Source organism: Leptidea sinapis, chromosome 5 (assembly GCF_905404315.1).
Source record: "Leptidea sinapis chromosome 5, ilLepSina1.1, whole genome shotgun sequence".
In the NCBI taxonomy this organism is placed as follows: domain Eukaryota; kingdom Metazoa; phylum Arthropoda; class Insecta; order Lepidoptera; family Pieridae; genus Leptidea; species Leptidea sinapis.
The window spans coordinates 9,327,482-9,347,015 of record NC_066269.1 but is presented as its reverse complement, the minus strand read 5'-3'; the positions used below and the strand labels follow the sequence as shown (position 1 = coordinate 9,347,015).

Sequence of the window (19,534 nt, the reverse complement as noted above, 5' to 3'; positions counted from 1 at the left end):
CGTTTGCTGGATCAGCTAGTAAGGTCATAAAAATTAATTATAATTTAACGAAAAAATAGCCCTTTTTCTATGTACTTAACATTGTAACTATATCTCAAAGTTTTACATAGTAATGTAATGTGCGTAGCGTATCTGACTACAATTTTATTAGTCTTATATGTAATTTCTTTATAATGTACTACAGAGGAGTTGTTTGCTTTTCCTAATAAAGAATAAAAAATAAAGAATTCGGGAGTTGCCACTGCAGCCGGCAATTGAAGCCAAAAAGTTTTATTGCAAATCACGCACTAGTATAATGCAAGAAAACATTTTTAACATCGTCTCATAATTCTTCAATTAACCCTGCTGACTCAGTGTTTTTTAACATAATAATTGCGTCCGTATTACAGAACATATATTTTATAAACTCAATAAGATAAATATACTCGTAACACTACATTCTGTAGGCGCGGTATATATTCAAATTCATATTCAAAATCACTTTATTCATGTAGGTCACGGAAATGACACTTACGAATGTCAAAAAAATTTTGTTTCTTATTGAATTTACCGCTACTTCGTAAAGGGTTGAGCTAATGAGAAGAAGTAGCAAGAAACTCATTGCCACTCTTTTAAGTCAAGATGTACATTTTAATTGTTTTACAAATCATTCTAATTACAATACAGCAAAGTGACGCAACAAAAATACTTACACGAGTAAGTCAAAAAAAGAAAAAAAGTAAATTAATACTTATATACACAAGAGCTGTTATTGAGTATAGTAGATGCATCAATCCACACATACCGTAAATAAATAGAGGCATTTTGTGAGCATTTCATAAAATAAAATATATAACTATTTTAGCTTTAAAGGAAATAATAGAAGCGCGAATGTATGGAAGTGAGAGTTGGGTATGGCAGAAGAAGCATAAAAGAAGAATTAACGCAGTTGAGATGCGATCACTGCGTAGTATGTGTGGGGTAACACTGACTGATAGAATTTTGAATGCGGTAATACGAGCGCGCTGTGGTTTGAAAGAGGATGTTGTGACAAGGACTGAAAAAGGAATGCTTAAATGGTTTGGACACGTGGAGCGAATGAGTGAAGAAAGAATGACGCATCAAATATATAAGGCAAGTGTGTGTGGGCAAGTCGGTCCCGGGAGACCTCGTAGAACATTCGTCGATCAAATTGGGGACGTTTTGAGAAAAGGAGAGGTCCAAAGCACCCGCAACCGGTGAGCATGTATGAAAAGAGTAATGAATGTAGAGGAAGCGCGTGAGGTTTGTAAGGATAGAAGCAAGTGGCATTCTATTGTCACTGCCTACCCCGACGGCAACAAGGCGTGAGTATGTGTGTGTGTGTGGAAATAATAATAATAAAAAACACATCAAGCAGACCTCCCGGTAACAAGATCATCCAGCCACCACCTAGATAGTGCAATTCATGAAGACGCGCCCCACCAATTTTTGGTTGAGTCCAGAGTCGTCACGAAAGTTGCTCTACCTTATATTTTTTTTAAATGTCGATAAAATCTCAGCGTGTTGTACTTAAAAGCCAGGTATGTAAATTATTGTTTAGAAGTTTATAGTTACTAAAATATGTGAAATAAGCAAAGGAAAGTAATTTAATTTTGAAACTTAGCAACATTTTCACGTTTCACTGTTTTAATTTATGTCTATAATTACCCCCATTATAAAAATGGTAATATTATCGTTTATCAACTAATAATCACATAAAATATCCACACCTGTAAATAAAAAACATAACCCTTTCCTTGTAGTCGGTCAAAAATATAAAATTGAAGTAGAGCATCCTTCACTTTGACCATGACTCTCTCCATTAGTCTATTCATTGTAGTGTGCGTGTGTACCGATAGCACTCACACATTGACGGAAGCTTGCACACATAAACTATAAACGGTTAGGAGGAATAGTGGTGCGCGTCATCGTGGATTGCACTGTACAGTACAGTACAATGGTCTACTCGCAAAATCGACAACGATACATTCGGAACGATCACGATAATACTCCGAATATATCGCAACTATCCTACTTTAACAAATATTCGAATTCCCTATCGTTTATCGTTACCATAGACTAATATTGTGATTTTTTCGATGTCAGTGTGAATGAAATATGTTCAAACCTAAACATTATCTGTGCTATGTCGCTGTTAAGTGTCAAAAGTCAAAACATAGCTTAGGCCATGCCAGACTCTGCACCACCAATTTGGTATTATTTACACATAATGTAAATGTTAAAAAATATGTAACGAATATAATATGTCCATTTAAAATTAAATAAATAATACAAAACTTGCGGATAATAAAATGTGTAAAAAAGTAACTCAACCCTTCTCGTCGACTTCCTATTTCTCAGGCGGCCATTTGCATTATTTCTACGCATAAACGATCAACAAAATGACTTATATGACTTAGTAGTAAAAAAAATCCTGTTGAATAGTAAATCACATATAATTATTTCAATAATATTTATTAAGTATGTATATTGTATGGCAAATATACCTATCTATACAACTTGAAACGATAATAGCATCGACAGCCTAGAAGGTGTCGTTGAGATTATCGTAAAAGTGACGTTTGATTATTTGTGAAATTCGAATATTCGTCTCTGACATTTTCAACTTAGATTAGGGTTAGGACCGATAGTATCGAATAATGTTTCGTTCGTTCAATCACCGTTTCGACATTGATTACGATGTAACTAAGAGTTGGATTCGATACGACTAATACCACGATTTATCGAATATCGATTTTAGGAGTAGGGCTCCTGTACAGTTGTTACAAATAACTAACTACAAAGTAGGTAGTTTTTCTGATGTGTGTTGACAAGTACCCACTTGAAGTTGTAGTAATTCGAAACCCTTTGCAAGAGTTAGCAAAGATGAATGTGTTATGTGATGTATAGGGGAGGACGGGGTCTATTGTGACAAAATTATTCGAATCTCAAATTTTGATTTCTTATCGTAATACGTAAAATCGTAATAAGAATTGCAATTATATATTAAAATAGTATATTACGCGATTGTCACAGAGAATCGGCCACTTTCGTGCCTCGTACAAGGGACTAAAAGTAAACTTCTCAAAGTGGGAATTTTTTTTTAAGCATGTTTATAGAATGGATGATTTTATTTTTGAGGAATGTCTTACATCACTAGCACCCTTTTCATTAATATTAAAGCTTACAGCTTTGTTTTATTTATTTTTAAGTTTTGAAACATTCTTATTTCTATGCCTGAGCAAGATTTACAGATTATTATGATTAATAAAGCCACCAATGCTAATCTAATGATTCCTGTCATTATTATGGAACTTCTTAAATTTTATGGGTATTTAGGTTTAAGGGTAATATTGTATAGTGTTTTTGGTTTTTTCAGCAAAATGCTCACCATTTGTATTAAGAAATATAAAGAAGATTGAATGGAGTGTAAATTATTGTCATAATTTGTGAATTAAATTAAAACTCCAGTAGTCAAAACTTAAAATAATTTTCAGAGACCTCAATATTAATTATAATCATATCATAAATTGGGGCCAGCACACAGAACCTTAAAAATAATAATATGCCCAAAATTCAATCAAGAAGAATTATTTGGAGATAATTAATAAAACCGAATTTAATGATCAAAAATATATATTATTTAAAAAAAAAAGCCACGTCTACCTCCGACTCGGCTTTTCTCCCCATTTTTTTGCCCATCGATGGTTCCGTACAATTTTTATAAGATTCAATAATATTTTACTACTTACCATTCTCACTTGTAGTATAAGACGTTATTACTTGCCACAAAAATTTTGATTCCCTTGAGAGTGTCGAAATATACTTTTTTTACGGTATTTTTTTTTTTGTTAACTTAGATGTTAGATTATTTTCACAGCTTCAAGGGATAACAAAGCAAGATAAGTCAACATCCTATAAGAATTCAGTTTTTTTCCTTTTAAGGTACGAAACCCTAAACCTCAAAATTTCCAAATTATTTTTCAACTTATTTCTACAGTGAAAAAAACTAAAGCAACATCGAATATTTTGAGACCATTAAAAATTTTAAATTTACACAAATAAAATTTAAAAAACCTTGGAAATTGACTTGAAATGTCGCTCTTGTAAATCTAAACAATTTGTTATGTTTACCCTCACTAAGAAAATATTTTTTTTTTCAAATTTTATTTGTTTATTAAATCCTGGAAGTTAGGGGACTTTAAAAACATAACAAATAATTCAATTTTCGGTAAAACTACTACTTTTGTAAACTTGTTTACTTGTTTTGTAACAGATGAATGGTTAAAGTAAGTTTTACTGCACTCAGTTTAGAATTCTTACTTTCATTATCCAGTAAATATTTTTTTAATTTGTTTACTCTAAATCTTAGAAAACTTTTAATACTACCCACAAAAGTGATGTCGCATATATATTTTTCAATTTCATCAATCTAAACAAACACGAGACGGATTTGTCCCCACTCTCCTCATCACAGTGTTACACTTAGTCAACATATTTTAATTTACGATTAAATTTCTTAGAAATTTCAAGTGCGAGCATTTGTTTTGAAAAGCTGTATAATTCTACCTAAGTATTTGCCAGGGTCGAACTTTAAAATTTTAAGAAAATTTATTCTTATGATAACGAAAATATATAACTGTTATATTTCTATCTGCAAAAAATTAACGCCTCATATTTTGAAAAAATTAACAGTATTATTATCTAATCATAAGGTGTGGTAAAGGATTTATCAGAATGTCAGGTTTTATTGTCTTTCGCTACGTCCCCGTCTTCTAGATATCGTACTTCTGATAGGCCTTAGATGTTCAGCTTTACAAGAATCGTGGACCGTGCTTGAGTAGGTAGCTAACAAGAACGAACGACCACCACACTAGCGCTATAACTTAAAAGATAGGCTTGTGAGGAAGGTATAGGTACAATTATGTATATATATTTTTAATAATTCATTGAAATTTTCCTATGCTATGCAGTATACGTAAACATAATAATATGCAGGGTAGTATATGGGTTGGGTGACCTCGCTTCATTTTGTGTCTTCTAACACATTTATTAAATTCCCGTGGAATTGTTTTGAAGAGCCGTTTGAAGTTTGAACTGACTCCTGCCGCCGAATGTCAATCGATCGCAAATTCAACGTATTTAATTTTGAATTCGGCACTGTTTTTCTATAGTAGTCAAAGAATGCTTAGTCAAAAGTTTGTTAGAAAGCGTTATACTCAATATGATTTGCTTTTGTTTGCCTTGGCTTTGATAGTGGTGACCGTTTGTCTCGGATATATGTTGTGCATTAATATTTAAAAAAATAAATTAATAACTTCTTGTTATAGTTTCGTTTTAAAAATGGTTGTGTCGAATAAAAAGGCTTTGTATATTGGTGTTTTGTCCTTGGTAAGTACTACTTGAATATAAATAACATTTACTTCTCATACCATGTTTCTGGATTATTTTAAATAATGCCACATATTGTTATGTTTATGATATAATGATGCCCGCGACTTCGTCCGCGTAGATAACGGGTTTTTTAAAATAATAAGCAAGTTATGAATTGAAGATTATCTCATTTATTTATATGGATCTTATTTCGAGGAAGATTGCTATGGCAAACAAAGCCTGCAATTGTTAAAATTATAGCTCGACGACGTGAATTTCTATGTCTATGTCCTTTCCCAAGCTCTAGGCTATCGGTATACCAAATTTCATCAAAATCGGTTCAGTAGCTCCGGCCTAAAAGCGTAACAAACAAACTTACAATCACATTAATAATATTAGTAGGGATAATGGTTTTTGCAAAGTATAGGTACATATCACTTGAATATTTACTCACTTTTGAATTCTTTGGAAGTTTGGAACTTTCGACTTTGCTGCGCGGACGGTTTACGCAACCTTTTTAGAACTATGGGCAGGCACGTATTTACATTCCAATCTGTAGTAGCTGTGCTTGGTGTAAATGTCCCAATTTAACGGATAAATAAGCAACCATTTACTTAAAATGCGTCGACTTTTCGTCCTTTCGTAGACTTTACTTCATAAGGAAAAGACCCATTCCGCTGATTGCCTTTTAGATTCATGGTTTAAGATTCAAAGCATGTATGAATTTACCAGTGGGAGGCACCTTTGCACAGGATGCCGGCTAGATTATAGGTACCAAAACGGCGCCTATTTCTGCCGTGAAGCAGTGATGTGTAAACATTTCTGTGTTTCGGTGTGAAGGGCGCCGTAGCTAGTGAAATTACTGGGCAAATGAGACTTGACAACCTATGTCTCAAGGTGACGAGCGCAGTTGTAGTGGCGCTCAGAATTTTTGGGTTTTCAAGAATTCTGAGCGGCACTGCATTGTAATGGGCAGGGCGTATCAATTACCATCAGCTGAATTTCCTACTCGTCTCGTCCCTTATTTTCATAAAAAAAATGATGCCAATGACTGTTCTCTGTTATATTTTTTTAATATTTTACGGTACCACTCTACACACTATCATTTTTAGTTATCCGTTAAATCATGCTTAAAGTTAAAAGCCTCGGGTGTATGCAAAATCTTTTGCACTTTGCTCATACCAATACTAAATACGGTATATATCTGCTAACAAGTAATTTTTCATCAGTTTCAATCAAATCAAAAATCAAAAACGACACGCCAGAAATTGGAATATCATGCCCACCATCTGGATGTGTGGAGTTTCTCTACAGTGTGATTTTCAAGAAACTTTCTTGAAAAACCAAAGCTGTGGAATGAGCTTCCTTGTGCGGAGTTTCCAAGACGATACGACATGGGCACCTTCTAAAAGCGCATATTCCTTCCTTAAAGGCCGGCAACGCTCCTGTGATTCCTCCGGTGTGAACCGTACGCTCGTTTGTCCTCCTTTTCCAAAAAAATAATGTCATATAGTGTCAATGTTAATTCCCGTAACAGCAGTTGACAGAAGTCAACACAGAGATGCTCACGTTCACGTCTGATTTCACTGTGCCAGAATACATAGAGACACGACTTGGAAATTCATCACTAAATGCAAATTGAAGCCGGCATCCTGTGCAAAGGAGCCTCCCACTGGTAATATGGGTAGTGGTTCACATGACATTTCTACTAAGCCCAAACACAACTTAGACACGTAGTTTCTGTAAGACTCTTGATCTTCTAAGATCTTCCGGACAAGATACATGGTTTCACTAAGAGTTCTGGTGCCTACCTTCCGTCTTGACTTTAAATACAAATAATAAGACAGTTAATTTAACATGTGATAAAGATAATAATTCCCATTAACTTAAACTTCTCTCACTTCAATTATTCGACAGTTGGAGCTAAATTCGCATAAAAGTAAGTCGGTCGCAGGAGACCTCGTAGATTACGTTTACATGGTAGCAACACAGCTTCTATGTACAATAGTGTTCTTGAAATGGCACCGAGAATATTTAACAAGATACCCACATATCACAGAACGAAGAAACTATTTAATCTCCTACTGACAAAATCGTACTATTCTATAAAAGACTTCATTTCAGATGCTTCACTCAATTGACATTTTAAAATATCATTTTACTTAATTTAATTACTTACTTACTAATGTTTTTACCAATTTAAATTGTTTACATATCAATTTACTGGCGTTATGTATATATATATGTGTGTGTATATATTTTTTAATTCAATTTCAAATTAATATCTAAATATTCATAAATAATTGTAATTCTTAATAATTTAGACTGATTGAAATTGTGACTTTGTAAAATTATGTAATATGGATGTGTGTCTCAAATAAACATGTATAATTATTATTGTTATATAGATATTTCTTTTACTTGTTTAACTAAGAACTTTTATTGTGATTTGTAATATCTTATGTATACCCATGACTACAAATAAATGATGAAATGAAATAATGGTGATGAAATGAATCATTCGTCGACCAAATTGTCGACCTTTCCTTTTGAGAAAAGGAAAGGTCCGAAGCACCCGCAACCGACGAGCATGTATAGATAAGAGTAATGTATGCAGACGAATACGCGCCATAGTTCTTAAGGCTGGGGACCGAGCCGATGGCCTTGAGGAATCGAGCAGAGCTAGGTTACGTCTTTCGCACAAGATAGCCATAGTATTAATTCAGAATTAGAAGCATATTTAATTTATTACAACCATAATAAAATTATCTTTGCAAAAGTCACAAAACTATATCATTATTTAAATTGTATTGGTGCACAATTAATAAATTTTGGTATAGTTTTTATCAAGTTGAATGAATAGCATAGCTCCAACTGAAAATAATAGGGTTATATTGGTAATTTTTTTTCGCACTGTCTATAAAAAATTGAAATGTAATGCAAAAATGAATTTTCTTTGTAAACATTATTATAAGCTTTATATATATTTGCGATTTCTTGAGATAGCGGCCTTAAAGAAAAAACATATAAAGCTAACTAGCTTAACTATTACTATTATTACTAGATTCCTGATTGAAGCTGATGATGACAATCTTCTTTTATTATCGGCAAAATTTGTAATGTAAAAATATTTTTTATTGCAGGTTTGGTCTACAATATATATGTCAGTCTTAATATATTTTCTGATTCTGGAAAAAATCGATCTGAACCTTCGGATTTTTCAATATTTTACTGACAATAATAATATAAAAATCATTACTTTGGTCACAATCATATTACTCGTTCTGTCGGCACTGGGAACGCTCACTTCAATTCTGCTCCTTATTGGCATTATAAAGGTTAGTTCTAAATTTTCGTCCTGTGTTACTGTTTTATTAGTTAAGTTTTAAAGCATTGACGTCAATTGAAATGATTTGTAAAACGATGAAAATGTAATTCATGGTTTAAAAGAGTTTCTTGCTACTTCTTCTTAACCATTTACGAAGTAGCAGTAGTTTCAATAAGAAAAAAAAATATTTGACATGTATAAGTGTCATTTCCGTGACCTACATATAAATTGATTTTGATTTGATTTAATTTGTTTTAAAAGATTCACAAGCTCTTTTCAGACTACGCTATACTATTGATATATATAGTATAGCAAATAAGGACCTAATCCTATACAGTACAGCATGACGTTTATATTACGCGATATATTCGAAACTTTTTATAGTATAATATGTACAAGCTCAGTTGACCGCGATCTTTGAGAAGCGTGCACACGATCGACACAATGGACTTAATACTGGATAGTCTTGAAAACTCATTGAGCGATGATGACAGTGCGGAATTTGACACTATCTTATCATTAATGCCACGAAAGAAGAGAAATTCCAGACCACTGACCTCTACTAGTTACAACTGGACTGGCGGCTGACAAAGTGTTTTTTTGCCTGTTTGATATTCGCCATTTTGGCGATGTAGCGAGAGTCTCCGGTACTAAAACTAGTGATGACAAGCTCAGCAAATATCGATAGATGTTAGGAAACTATTTACAAATAAAAAGTGTACTTTATTACGTTGATTCCTGAAGTATAAGTAACACGGAAAACAAACGAAATTAATTCAAAATGCAAAAATACTTCAGAGTAGGTATTGTTTGTTCTTTCGCAGCCATTTGTATTATACGTCAAAATTAGTTCTCTAGACGCTCGCGAGTGGCGCTTCAATTAGGCACAAATATTTGCTGTCAAACATATGGAACAGTACAGTGGTATTTATACAGGTCAGTGTGCCAGACCATAGATATCAAATCATATTGTAAAGTTCAGAGGAGAACGTGGTGATTTAAGACTTATTGAAGGTGGAAGAAGGAAGTACAGGGTGGCTCACCATATAGCACAGCATGAACTAGCGGTGGTAACAGTGGTCTGGAATTTCTCTTCTTTCGTGGCATTAATGAATAATAGTGTCAAATTCCGCACTGTCATCATCGTTCAATGAGTTTTCAAGACTATCCAGTATTAAATCCATTGTGTCGATCGTGTGCACGCTTCTCAAAGATCGCGGTCAACTGAGCTTGTACATATTATACTATAAAAAGTTTCGAATATATCGCGTAATATAAACGTCATGCTATACTGTAGTATAGGATTAGGTCCTTATTTGCTATACTATATATATCAATAGTATAGCGTAGTCTGAAAAGAGCTTGTGAATCTTTTAAAACAAATCAAATCAAAATCACTTTATTCATGTAGGTCACTGAAATGACACTTATAAATGTCAAATGCTCAGTTATATTGCGTATAGTAAGCCAATAATATATCGTACTGTGAAATGTGAACGTGCCTACAATGATGTATGGTACGCGGTATTGTGGTGCTATGAACTATATTATGCTATTATAGATAGTACAATTCACAAAGACACCACACCAATAATTATTATTGGTTGGGTCCAGAGTCGTCACGAAAGTTGCTCTACTTTATATTTTTTTTAAATGTCGAGAAAATCTCAGCGCGTTGTACTTAAATCCATGTTATGTAAAATAATGTTTAGAAATTTATAGTTACTAAAACACATGAAATAAACAAAGGAAAGTAATTTAATTTTGAAAATAGCAACTTTTTGCGTATTTCATTTATGTCTACAATTACCCCCATTATAAAAATGGTAATATTATCGTCATATATTAGGTCCTTACATATGAAATTGGCGTATTTCGTACTGGCCACTTTAATCACGATGTCTCCTCTTTGGTAAGGAATTCCAAATTCAAATTTGCACAGCTATTTACTCATGTATTTGTGCTTCGATGAACGTCATTCATTTGTTTTTTTCTGTTTGCGTCACTCATTTTACAAAATGGAAAACTTAAAGTATCGCATTATTTACGAATACGAGTTCCGCCGTGGCACTAGTGCTGCGGAAACGACTCGAAGGGTGAATGATGTGTATGGCGGTTATGTTGCAAAAGAAAACACAGTTCGTTTTCGGTTCCAACGTTTTCGTTCTGGAAATTTCGACCTGCAGAACAAGCCCCGTGGACGGCCTGAGACCCAAGTTGATAATGAAGTATTGAAGGCTATTGTGGAAGCGGATCCATCACAAACCACGTCCGAGTTAGCTGCAGGCTGCGGTGTTAGTGATAAAACTGTTTTAATTCACTTTAAGCAAAGTGGGAAGATTAAAAAGCTTGAAAGGTGGGTACCTCACGAATTGACTGAAGCAAACCGGCAAACACGCGTCGACTACTGCGTTACATTACTGAACCGGCACAATAATTAAGGTATTTTAAACCGAATCATCACCTATGATGAAAAATGGATTCTTTACGATAATCGGAAGCGCTCAGCGCAATGGTTGGATCCTGGCCAGCCAGCCAAATCCTGCCCCAAGCGAAAATTTTTTGCGTGAAAATTATTTTCGAAAAAATTTTTTGCGAAAAAAGCGTTTGGTGGACTAGTGCCGGTATTGTTCATTGCGGTTTTCTCAAATCTGGCCAGACTATTACGGCTGATGTCTATTGTCAGCAATTGCAAACCATGATGGAAAAGCTAGCGGCTAAACAACCTAGGCTGGTCAATCGCTCCACGCCCCTGCTTCTTCACGACAACGCTAGACACACTGCACAACAGACGGCTACCAAATTAGAAGAGCTTCAATTGGAATGTCTAAGACATCCTCCGTACTCTCCGGACCTTGCTCCAACAGATTACCATTTTTTTCGAAATTTGGACAACTTCTTGCAAGGGAAAAAATTTAACTCTGATGGGGCAGTCCAAATCGCCTTCACAGATTTTATTGATTCCCGTCCGACTTTTTTTTTAGTAAAGGGATCAATGAACTACCTATGAGATGGCAAAAGTGCATAGAAAACAATGGTTCATACTTTGATTAATTAAATATATTATATTTAAAAATATTCGACCTTTTGTTCCTCCCATACAAAACGCCAATTTCATGTGTAAGGACCTAATATTAACTAATAATCACATAAAATATCCACACCTAAAAATGAAGAACCTAACCCTTTCCTTGTAGTTGGTTAAAAATATAAAATTGAAGTAGAGCATCTTTCACTTTGACCATAACACTCTCGTGATTAGTCTATTCATTGTAGTGTGCGTGTGTACCGATAACACTCACACACATTGTAATCTATATATATAAAAATGAATTGCTGTTCGTTAGTCTCGCTAAAACTCGAGAACGGCTGGACCGATTTGGCTAATTTTGGTCTTGAATTATTTGTGGAAGTCCAGGGAAGGTTTAAAAGGTGAATAAATATGAAAATGCTGGGAATTGAATAAAACCAACAATTATGTTTTTCCTTCGATGCGTCCCCCGTCGTTCAGTAATCAAATTGAAAGAATAGTTTAAAATTTAATAACGAATTAGAATTTTTATATATTTCTTACTTTCTCAGGAGGAGTAAAAAATAAACTTAATTTTAGCTTACTGTAGTTGATAGATTAACTACAGTTGTTAACTATCTATCAGATTAGGTTTATGTAGATTGATATATCTTAAGTTTTGTCACAAATTAAATTTCTGAACGCATACAAATACATATAATACATATTTGACGTACATACAAAAGTTTAGGTCTTTTATTTATCGATTGAGGCAGTACGAGTATTGTGCCGGGTCAGCTAGTAAAGAATAAATTGTATAAATATAAATTTTCATATATATTGGATGCATCAACCTTTAGAGCTTGAATTACTTAATTGTTTGTGTAAGGATGCTTCGTGAACATGATGGTCGTGATTTCTGTCATAATTAGTAATCGCATCCAACAAATACAATGACTTATTAACTATAACAGGTCGACCTGGCACCATAAGCGGCACCCGTTCACGAGTTGACGCATGGACCAGTCATCGTTCCCTGCGTTAGTTTGTTTCTTTATGATAGAGGAAGACAATCGATATATGTATCTATAAATATATCCTTACATAAATATTGTACAGAATGAACCACATCAATGTAGATGTGGCGTTCAGGTAGATAGTCTTGGGCGTCACGGGCTATCCTGCCTAAAATCAGCAGGCCGTATCAGTCGTCACGCCAGCATAATGAAGCCATCCGCAGGGCATTTGCCGCTCTTAATATACCAGCTGTTTTAGAGCCAAATGCTATTCTACCTACCCTGCCTACCCGCCGCGATGGCAAGCGTCCTGATGGAATGACGCTGGTAGTATGGGCACGCGGAAGGGCGCTGGTGTGGGACGCGACTATCGTCGACACTCTGGCTCCTTCTCATGTTCAAGTCACGTCAGTTGGTGCTGGGGCTGCTGCTTTGACTGCCGAAGACAGCAAGCGACGCAAATATGTTGGTCTCAGTGAGTCATAACATGTTTGGTGTCGAGACATTTGGCCCGTGGGGCCCAGAGGCGCGGAGAATGTACAAAATACTATCTTCGCGCCTCAATAAGGCTATTGAAAACCCAAGCGATGGCAGCTATTTCGGTCAACGGATCAGCCTAGCAATCCAACGCGGAAATGCTACCAGTATTCTTAGTTCACTTTCCCGATAGTTTTAGTTTTATGTAATCATAGTATTGTAAATATTTTTACATATATATAACTAATGACCATATTGTCGGTGTGTTTGTTCGTTTCAGAAGCGTCATGAACTCCTACTGCCATACTTCGCCTTGGGATCTTTCGCTGTTTTATTGAAACTGTTGATAATCATTCTATGTCTCATATCAAAACATTATGTGAGTGCACTCATCACCTTCATAACGGCCAGTAAGTATGTTTGTCTATTTGTTTGTAATAATAATACGATTAATTATACTAATAATATTTGAAAAACATAATTTTATGTAACGAAGCGGGACTCGAACCCACGACCTCCGGCGTTCCATGCCGGTGCTCTAACCAACTGAGCTAACCGTTCGAGTGTCGTTTCGTTACAAAATCTTGTATGCTTTATTCAACTCTCAGGTTAATAATTTTTTTAAAGTGATAACCCTCACTTCTGCGATTCATTACACAAATTAAATTTGATAAATATTCCGTGTGAGCGCTCTTCCAATGAGCCAACCGTTCGAGTGACGTCACGTTCATAAATCTTGATATGTGATTGTTCACCTTTCAAAGGAACTCGAGAGGTCGCGGGATCGAGTCCCGCATCGTTCATAAATTTTTATGTTCAAAATTTAATATGTGTAATAATAATACGTCAAAGATAGGATAGCCAATTTGATTTTGTATTTTGAAGAAGAGAAGTCTAGGTTTTTTGGAAATATTCATTAGAAATAACTGCGGTCGTCCTCAAAAAAGTGTGCGTCGTTATGGTACCTGATACAGTTGCAGCGGATTGTCTGCATTTTAGTTTGTTCACCTTATGATATTGAAATATCTGAAACGATTTTTTATCTTATGCATAATTGTAATTATATTATATATTTTAAATCTTAGAGGATTGGTCTCCGCTGCACTCCAACAAGATACAGCACTACCTACCTAAGAACAGCGCTTTTTTACACGCTATTAGCATTATTTTTTCTAATGAATATATTAGCTTCACTTGTCTGTTTGTAACTGACTTCTTTAGACGCGATTTTGACCCAACGCGATTTTAAACGGCCAGATTTCATTCAAACTTTGTAGATTTTTCGAGGACCGATGGCAATACACTAATTTGATAAGATTATTCCATTATTCAATTTTTAAAATAAGATGTTTTGCGAATATATATAATTTTTAAATAATTAAATTAAGCGCCATCTAGTAGTTTATTGTAAACTACAAAGGAATCGTACCACGGCAGCCGTGTTTTTCGATGTCGCGAAGGCATTCGACAAGGTATGGCACAACGGCTTAGTATTCAAGCTGTATCAATTGGGAGTGCCAGACAGGCTCGTGCGCATCATACGAGCCTACCTTACTGATCGCTCCTTCCGATATCGAGTAGAGGGCACCCTATCCTCACCCAGACCCATCAGGTCTGGCGTGCCACAGGGTTCAGTCCTCTCTCCCACTCTTTTCTCGCTCTTCACGAGCGACATTCCCAAGTTTCCGAATGTCCAGCTCGCTCAGTACGCTGACGATACGGCACTCTACTTTGGCTCCGCTCTATTGAACCGCTCAACCTTGAGCAGGAACATTAAAGTGCTTCAAGCCGCCGTCGATGAACTAGGCAACTGGTTCAGAAAATGGCGGATTGAAGTGAACCCCACCAAGAGTGCAGCGGTACTCTTCGGTAACGCGAATATCATCCGCGCTAAAAAACGACCGACCGACGTCATTAAATTGTATGAAACACCCATACCGTGGGTAAAGGATTACAAATACTTAGGAGTCACGTTCAACAGCAATATGAACTTCAAGAAACATATTAATACGGTATTCAATAGAGCCCGATTTGTCCTCAGTCGCCTTTATCCACTTGTGTGTGGGCGAAGCAAACTTCCGCTCAAACACAAAGTGACGCTGTACAAAACCATCGTACGGCCCATACTGTCATACGCAAGCGTCGTTTTCGCGCACACCCGACCGAGCTACTTACGTCGTTTGCAAGTAGTTCAAAATAAATTCACGCGCATGGCAACCGGAGCCCCGTGGTTCATCCGAAACGTTGACCTTCACCGCGACCTAGAGCTTCCGACGATAGCTCAACACTTTAAAGAGATCTCGCGACGCTTCTTTGACAAGGCGCCTAACCATCCCAACATCTTGGTTAGGAAGGCATGCGGGTACACCCCCCTTCACCATAGTCTCAACCCAATAAGACGTCCCAGACACGTAACGGTAGACCCGGATGACGACATCACCATCGCGAACGCGACACCCACACAAACACCGACACAGACACGCACACACCGCCTTCGCAGGCGTAGGCGCGGTCAACCACCGCAAACCACTGGCACTCGTCGCTCTGACGTTGGCCAGCGGCCCGCACCCTAGATACCCACACATTGTTTTGATACCTGACGAGACGTTAGTCCTCGTCCTGTAATCGCTTCACTACACTCACTCACACACGGACTGACTGACGGACTGACATACACCACTTACACAATCACAAACACACTCCACAAACAGACACAAACACAAACATACATGCACACAAACATTTACACTACGTACATACATACAAACACACATACATACAATCATAAACACATACATACACACTTACATACATTACACAAACCATCACCACACTCGCCGGTGAGTGTGTTCTTATCACCTTTTCATCTTTCATCTTCATTTTCATTCTCTCTCCTTCCCACAAGCACACAGCCGGTCTGAGGTTCGAGTCTCCTTAGGAGACGCCCCGCGACTGTTGTTGCGTAGTCTTTGCGGCTCGACGGCCCACGTCCTACTTCGCTGTGAAAGCCAGGGCTGCTAACAGCACAGAGGAGGTTTTAGTCGGTATGGGGTGTCCGCTTACGCGGACACTCGAGTCCGACATATTACGCCCCGTTCCGGGGCGTAAATACGTAACCGTATTTCCTCCTCTCAAAAAAACAAAAAAAAGGAATCGTGCGACATGTCAAGACAGTTCCACAAAATTATAGTATCTAATTCGTTTAGAAGCGAATAGATGGCGGTGAATTTGTATTTCACGCCATTCAACAGCATTTTAATAAACTCTTAAGGCAATTATGAAATTATATCATAGAACGTACGCGTATGCAACGCAAATGATTCTGTGATGATGAAGTAATGTTTTTATTTACGAAAAGATGGCGCTGTTTAAGTAATCTGTTTCCATTATAAATTATTAATGCGTAATTTAACTGAGCTCATTATTATAAGAGCTAGTTCGGTGATCTCCGGCTAGCTGAATTAAGTGATCTTTCAATATAACTAAAATATTTTTATTCGCAAATATTAAAATCCCTTCATTCAATCTGAAAAATTTAACTAAAAAATGAAAAATAAATAATAGTTTAAAAAAAACTAAAAAACACGCTTTATGTAAAATTCAACTAAAAAAAGGAAATAAATTTTATTAAATTTAAATTGAAAAAAAAAGCGTGTGGTGCTTTTTAAGATATTATTAAAATAATAATTCTTCTACACCCCACGCTTTTCTTATAATTAAATATATATTTCCTTTACACTATTTTCAATTTAAATTTATTAATTTTTTTTTCTATTTTTTAGTTGAATTTTACATAAAGCGTGTTTTTTAGTCTTTCTTTAAACTATTATTTTTATTATTACAACTATTAGATGCTTGTGTGCGTGACATCTTGACACTCAATGACATCTTTCAAATTTTGTAACATACGCTTCGTGTTATTTTACAATGAAATTAATAAAATACAAAATACTTACTGATGATATGTGATCCCAGTGTCAGTCTCATTTCTTGTAGTATTATTTATATAAATTTTGCTACGCAACCCGGCATTTTAGTTTAAGTTTAACAGAACATGTGGCACGTCAACGTCACATATTGTTCGAGATTAGCTCGAGTACGCCCACTTGGGCGTATTAGTTGCCGCATTTTGCGACTACGCCTGCGGCATCTAGTTGGAGAGCAGCGGAGACCAATCCTAAAATAAAATCTACCTAATCCTTAATCTAAATTTTAAATGTTTCTACTTGTTGTTGTTTTGATTATAGTATACAAAAGTGTGTCCATAATATACTGATGTACCTACACACGCAAAACTTATGCTTCATTGGCGTAATAAAACAAAAATCTTTAAGAATTATTTTTCCTCGTGCTATTTTGTATTTACAGAAAGACCAAACAAAGAAGGTATTAAATACAACCAATTAAAATATTATTGTAAGGCATAATTTAGTTAAATAACTTTAATCACTGATCTAGTTTACTAATTAACATCAGGATGTCGAATTTGAGAAGAAGTGCTTGTACTATTCCATATTCTTTGGTATAACTTCAAAAGCAATTTCTATTTCGTATCATTAACCTTGTCTTTATTATGGTATCTCTCGGATGATCAGGGATGCAGCGTTTTTTTTACTTTGGTAAAGCATTCATAGTGTATTACCAGTGGGAGGCTCCTTTGCACAGGATGCAGGCTAGATTATGGGTACCACAACGGCGCCTATTTCTGCCGTGAAGCAGTAATGTGTAAGCATTATTTTTTCTCGGTTTGAAGGGCGCCGTAACTAGTGAAATTACTGGGCAAATGAGACTTAACATCTTATGTCTCAATATGACGAGCGCAATTGTAGTGCCGCTCAGAAATTTATTGGTTTTCAAAAATCCTGAGCGGCACTGCATTGTAACGGGCAGGGCGTATCAATTACCATCAATTGAACGTCCTGCCAGTCTCGTCCCTTATTTTCATAAAAAAAATGTAAGGGCCGTGAGCTATATTTTCTATTCAGTTTCGTTCCATTTTTTTTATGGAAAAAGGAGGACAAACGAGTGTACGGGTCACCTGGTGTTAAGTGATCACCGCCGCCCACATTCTCTTGCGACACCAGAGGAATCACAGAAAAGTTGCTGGCCTTTAAGAAAGGTGTACGCGCTTTTTTTATTATATTATACAGGGTGATAACATAGAACAGCCGTGTACGTAAGGGTTCCTTGCAGATCTCTGTGAATATATTATAGCTCTTGGCATTTAAGCGAGAGTTTGTAATGTAGTGAACATATAGGGTAACATGGTACTGAGGCATCTATTGCTCACGTGGTACACGGGTTTTATTATTAAGTTTTAATAGTTATTTATGCAACTGTTGTGCAATAAGGGGTATTAAAACATGAATGTGGGTTGATAATAGTATCACATGAGTGTTTTGATACCTAATTATCAACAGTTGCATACAAAACTTCATCTACACCCATAATATGAATCCTCTATAAAAGATTCTGAAACAATCTTACTGCTAACATTAAAAAAGCCTGTCCTAGTTACCATAATATCATCCAAAGGAGTGTTATTATGAAAACTGATGATATAATGTTGTACTGAATTTCATTACAACACTCGTTTGGATGATGTCATGGTTATTTGGATATTGGGTTGCCAATAAGCTAACTGTTTCAGAATCTTTAATAGAGCATTTAAAGCATGGGTGTAAATTTAACTTTATTTTATTTAATAATTTTTTATTTAATGTTATTCTATATTAGTAATCAACTATATTCGTTTCAGTGATTCTCTTAAAATGGGTCCAGTATATTTACACCACGTATGAGGAGATTCGGACCGAAAATGAGACCAGAGATGATGAAACTTTGTACGACGCATCATCATGTGAAACGCTTTGTGATGTTCCCATTGACACTAATGGTGACACTAATCCCTTATGTGAATAGTCTTATAATATATTATGTATTAAAAAAACTTATTTGGTTAAATTTATTTTTCACTTCGTATTTAAAACTTCTGAGATCCAAACAACTATCAGAGTAGTGATTTAGTGTGTAATCGTAAAAAAATACTCAAATTAATTAGAAAAGCTAGATTTTAAGGTTGATTTGTGTTCTCAGATCCTACTTAGTACTAATAAAAATATATTATATATATATTAAAACCTGTTATTATTTAAAAAAAGATATGCCACATTAAACTTTGGGGTTCTCCAGCACCCCATGTAGTAAAATCAGTCTGGTAAAAGCAGTGTAGGGATCCAAAGTTAAGTACGTTAGTAAGTTAAGTTTGCGGGTTGAATAAATAAAATTTACTTACGAAATAATAACAGATGCATAAAATAAAAATACAAT

The 19,534-nt window shown here is 35.5% G+C and overlaps 1 long non-coding RNA gene across 1 annotated transcript; it reads left to right on the top strand.

Annotated features, from left to right (window-relative positions):
- Window positions 1-5,261: 5,261 nt before the first annotated feature.
- On the top strand, window positions 5,262-19,308 carry LOC126964449 (uncharacterized). Its single transcript, XR_007729376.1, has 4 exons — window positions 5,262-5,391; window positions 8,517-8,711; window positions 13,485-13,614; window positions 18,963-19,308. It is a non-coding gene; the product is annotated as an uncharacterized LOC126964449 (long non-coding RNA).
- Window positions 19,309-19,534: the final 226 nt, after the last annotated feature.